The sequence below is a fragment of the Fukomys damarensis genome, unplaced genomic scaffold (genome assembly GCF_012274545.1).
Source record: "Fukomys damarensis isolate Sample0158 unplaced genomic scaffold, DMR_v1.0_HiC HiC_scaffold_34, whole genome shotgun sequence".
Lineage (NCBI taxonomy): Eukaryota > Metazoa > Chordata > Mammalia > Rodentia > Bathyergidae > Fukomys > Fukomys damarensis.
In genome coordinates, this window is record NW_022900946.1 from 10,224,944 (window position 1) to 10,230,693 (window position 5,750).

Below are 5,750 nucleotides of genomic sequence, written 5' to 3' on the forward strand. Positions count from 1 at the left end.
GTTTTTTTTTTTTTTTTTTTTTTTAATTGACTCAAACTAACCAAAAGCCACAGGGCAAAGCAGCCTCCTGTGCCGGAGTGGGCAGGAGCTGGGGGTGTGGACCCGGTAGGGCAGATGAAATCTAACCAGCTCGCACGGTTTTCACGTGTCAGCCATATTTTTAAAAAATATACATTTGATATATAAATATGTAACTCTTGGCACAGAAAAATATTAGTTACAGTCTTTTGTGGGAACTCTGCTCTGCAAGCAGTGATATCTTACCGTACAAGTTTAAGAAGAGGAATGATCTCTGTCCATTTTCCCTCCCTCCCTCCCTTCCCATCTCTCCTGCTGTTTGCTTCCGTCTCTTGCCTTCCCACCTTCCCCATCTTTTGTCCCTCTCCCCACTTCCTATCCATCTCTGTATTAAGTAACAATATTATAGTAAATAAAGTATTGTATCCTGTCTTTTTCATTTAAAGTTATGTTTTGAGCATTTCCTTGTGCCATTAAGGATTTGCTGAAAACATGTTTTTTAGTGTCTGTGCAGATGGTTTAAAGATGATTGTTATTGTATGCTATCTCAAATCCTTTTGGGAAGTAGGTGGTGTATAATGCATAAATTATAAATGAAAAGCAAATGGTTCTTAATTTTACCCTCAACCTCCAAAGTGCAGTAGCTCTTTGTGGATCTGTTTCTCCAAAGCCACAGTGACCAAAGTGACAGTGATGAGGCCCCAACGAGCGGCACCAGGTGGAAGGGTGTGAACCGGGCCAAGGGTTCGTGACTATGTGGCCCGGCAGACAGGGTTGCTGGCACCAACGGAGGGTCACGGTCCCCATTAGTTCCAGCTATGATATCACTTACAAATCTAATGTCCCGTCTTGGAGACTGCTGGCCTACTCCATCACAGCCTGGTCTCAGGCACCATGCCTGTCGCCAGGGAGACAGCGGTCTCCTCTCCATAATGATCCTTCCACCCTGGCTGCCAGTACCCTGTTCTCCAAAGGCAGCTGGTGGTCTGTCGAAGGCTGAGTCAGCCTCCCGCCCTGTGCTTAGCACCCTGTCATGGCTAATAGCGTCCCCTGTGCTCAGGTGCCCTGCATTCCCATCTCACCTCTGTCCATCACACCCCTGGGCGCCCTACCCAGGTTAAAGTGCCTGAATGGCTGCTGCTTGGAGCCCCCAAGCCCACTCCCACCCAGAGGGCTTTACACCTGCTGTTCCCTTTGCTGTGGATGCTGTTCCCTCAGACTCCCTCACAGCCTCTGTCTCTACTTCCTTCAATTCTGCTGAAATGCGTCTGATTCAAGAAACCTTTGCTGGCTGACCCCCTTCTGTGAAGTGGCCCCTCTCAGACTCACTACCTGCCCCTGCTCTATGTAGTGCTTACCTCAAACACAGTCTTGGTAGGGGCTGACTTAATTATTAGCCTCTGTCCCTCCTAGGACAGAAGTTCCATGACAGTAGGATCTTGGTCTGTTTTATTCATAGCTGGGTTCCCTACACCTTGGAGTGAATCTTAACAAATGCTCAATAAAATGGTCTTTGTAGGAAATTGATAAATATCATACGAAGAAATGAATGAACAAACAAATGCTAGATTTCTGTGGGAAGTGAGTCCTCGGGAGGAGGTGTGCAGATGTCTCCAGTTAGTGCCTGTCCTGGGTAGTTTGATGCTCAGCCCATGCTTGGGGTCTGGATGTTTTACACAAAGGCCAGCCCCTCTGTCACTCATGTGTCCATTCCCCAGGCCACCATTCTAGCAGCTGGCATCTCTTCTAGCTCTCTGCATCAGCTCTAACTCTTCTCTTCATGCCCACCCTGACTGGTTCTCCTCCTGAGGTCTCCGAGCCCCTCTGCGCCTCCCAGCCCATGGCAGTATCACCCTTCTCCGGTTTTACAGCTTTTGATGGCTTATAACGCACTCGGTGGCACGTGATTGCCTACACTTCCTCTGCAGTCCTGGAGGTGGGTGCTTGGGTCTTTGTTTCAACATCCACTCAAGCCACACAATTTACTGAGCACTATTTCTTATGGGGATTTGGGGATAGGAATGAGACAGGCAGTGATGGTTTCTTTTCTCTTCAAGCTCAAAATCGGGCAGGTCAGACAGACATAAAACAATAATAGGATACAGATTTTTCTAAAAGTCCAGTGATCTTAAGTGCTAGGAGGTTATCGGGTTCCACTTCTCCGGGGTCCATGTACCTCACGTGGTTTATATCACTGAATCCTCACATCAGCCTCTTGCTGTGAATCTCATAAGTGTTCTTGTTTATGACTTTTCCCATGGTCAAATGAGCCAGTGACTACTGGAGATGGATTTGAACCCAGGCAAACGTTGTAGGGCTTGTGTTCTAAACCACTAGGCTACCCGGCCCCCTGACTTGCTTGCTGGGACTCAGTCCAGAGCCAGAGAACACCCCGGCAGGTTCATGGAAGTAGTGATGTATCAAATAATAATAATTGTTATTATTAAAAAATAATAATCTGGCCAGAGTAAGAGAGAAGAGAGTGTGTTTAGAGGCCTTCAAGAAACATGAGCTTGGTCCTTCAAGGAGCAGTACAAAGGCCAGGGTTGGAGCCCGCAGGACCAGGGTGCAGGGCGACAGGAACAGAAGGTGCGGGTGAGCAGTGGTGGGAATATGCAAGCCCTTGCAGGACCTTAGGCCCCAGGGCTTCTGTGTAAAGTCAGCTCTCCATATCCACAGGGTCCAAATCCATGGATTCAACCCACTGCTCATAGAAACACTTGAAAAAGACAGTGTCTGTCCTGATTGTACACGTTTTCTTGCTCTTGTTCCTTAAACAACACAGCATGTATGTGTCATTAAATAATATAGATGATCTATGCATGACTTAGTATCCGGGAAAATATGTGCAAGTTGAATAAAAACATTGCACTCTTTTACATTAGGGACTTGAGCACCGGGGGATTTTATTATCTCCCGGAGTCCTACAACCAAACTACTGTGGATACTCAGGGTGATTGTAAGTGTGTGTATTCATATGACTTTATATACAGGGGAGTGTGAGCAAGCTGTGCCCAAGGAAAACAAGTCACTCTCCCCAGATCCTGCAGCTCCTCTGTAAACAGCTGGGATTTGGGTCCAGGATCTGATTCTAGCTGGTGCCCCTTTTCCTCCAGCTCTGGCACCCCAGACCCCTGGAAATCCTTTGCAGGATGGAAGCAGAGTCTCCCTGCTCTCCCGGGCAACACAGTATATGCACTGTCCTTGTGCTACAAGTATTAATTCGTTAATTGAGAAAAATCTAACCCCCGAGCACCTAGCAGTGCAGCTGGCATTATTGCACCCATCACTCAATATCCCACTCAGAGCCAGCCTCTTCCCAGGCCCCCTCCCGAAATCCAGGCAGGAGAAGCAGGCTCTAGCCACCGCGGCTGTGCTAACTACTGGAGGGTCCCATGCAGCCTGTCACCTACTGTCCACATGCTGGGCACTGGGACATCCTCGATGCCATGGAGTCCCCATCCGAAGGCTGCGCTGCACTCACTGAATGTGGAAATCTGCTCTAATGAGAACATAACTCAGAACTTGACTTCCAGACTGAGGAAGGAGGGGAGAGGCAGAGCTTGTGTCTTGGGAGTCGACTGTGAATTAGTAAGCAGAGAGCCAGCGCTGAGCCCAATCCGTCTTCACAGGAGGTAACACAATTAGATTTGCACATATTCCTTCAACTACCTAGACGCTGCATGAGGGATTCTGCAATTTTATTATGTATTCTATGCATTTGGGTTGTATTTTCTCATATATGTTTTATTACATGTTCACATAAATATATGTGCATGTACAAATATATACACATTTTTTGTGGGCCATTGATTTACTAGAGGAGAGAGTAATGAAAGTATGTAAGTCATTGGATAAACTAGCAAGGGAATTTTACATTCTCAGACCAGTCACAGAACCTGGGAAACAGGAACCAAAGGAAATGGCAAGACTGCTCAGCCATCTTCCACAGGGAGTGGAATGAAGTAGAAAGATGGTCCTAGTAGGGCCAACCCTACTGGGTCCACTGTAGAAAAGCAGAAGAAAGCAAGTTTGCCTTTTAGCACAACGACTTGCAGCAAAGCATTTTCAGTGCACACTAGATGGACAATTTCTTTATCTCAGGGGTCGAGAGGCACAGACATCATGAGTGTCTAGAAGATCTGAAATTCTCTCCTCCTTTGAGGAGGAGGCTGGAAATGTGCAGAGAGGAAGATGGCACACCCTCTTTTGAAGTGCTGTTTAATCTGTAGCTTTGGGTTAAATGGCTAAGCCTAGGTGGGTTGGAGTGTGGCTCTCCTTGTTGCCAGAGGAGCAGAAGCAGAATAGGCAATAATGCTCACCCCAGTGCATCCTTGAGCATTTTCCTGGAACCAGTATAGAGAGTGGCTCAGCTTCTGCCCACCAGAATTCTCTGAAACAGATCGAGACAGCTCATCCATTAAGTGGAGGCTCCCTGTGCTATGAAGGTTAAAAACTCACTCTTCCGCCTCACCTTCTGCCTGTGACGTTTGTCAGTGTGGCCTCTCTGCCATCACGCCCTGTACCAGGAGGAGACAACAGAAGCCCTCTCCGCTTCGCTCCCCTTCCTATAAATCAGAGTCTGAGATTCTCTTCTCAGTTTCACTCTGCTGTACCTTAGTCTGAGTAGTTTCCTTTAACTGAGTGACTAATAGCACGGTGATAATAATTACAGCAGCAATCGTAACAATGCAATCATAATTGCTATGAAACAAGGACTCTTCCCAGAACTTTACAGTGTTAACTCGCGTAATCCTCACAGCCACTCTGTGAGGCTGGTGCTCATACAACCTTCATCCCCACTTTAGAGGTGAGGAAACTGAGACATGGTCTGCCCACGGTCACACGTTGGGTCGTCTCCTAAGTCTACTCTTAGCTAGTAAGGCCCAAGTCTCTGCATTAATGGGGCCAATTAACAGGGGAAGGCAGGGAGATGCAGAAAATATGGGGAAAATGTAAGGAGAGAGAAGACAATCTCAACAGCTTATGCCTCACCAGGCTGCTAGTGCCTGTCTGCTGATTGCACGGGAGTTCAGAGCTGTGAACTTGTGAGTCACTTGGGAAGAGCTGCCCCTGTCGGTCTCCCTCATTCTGGGCAGGGCCCGCCTTTATGTTGTAGCCCACCTGCTCTCTCACCACCTGGGGTTTGTTGGAGTTGCTCCTCCTCCTACATCTTGATGATTTCTGAGGTGGCACCGAGTTCTGGGTCTTGCTTGACACGTTCTTCACTGTGAGAGTCCTTGCTAAATGCACAGCTCCCCCAGTGTCCATTCCTCCTTTGCGGCTGGTGCTTCTGGTCCCTGAGGGCAGAGTGGGTCCAGCCTGCGCTGAGAGTATTTTCCCACTTCCGCTGGATCAGCCACAGGTACCTACCTTCTCAGGGGCAGCTCTGTGAGCTGTGCTCCATGCCTGTGCTCTCCAGGAACCCCAGTGCCTGTCCATCCCAGGGCTTTAGGTCATTTCAAAGACAGTTACTGAATGGCGAGTTTCACACAGCGGCTTTGGAGAACTGGTTATTGTGGAGCAGCCATTTCATCTAGGGGGTCTAGGCTGGGACAGCAGTTTTGCAGCTGGACTTGGTAGAAGAGGTGTGGGGAGCCATAGATTGTCTCAGCCCTCTTCTGAGGATCCGCACTTCAAAGCAAGCTCTCGAGACATTATTAAAGTGAATTGTTCTCCCCAGACAGCACTTGCTCAGCTTCCATCCATAATTTTACAGCCCCAACAGCCAT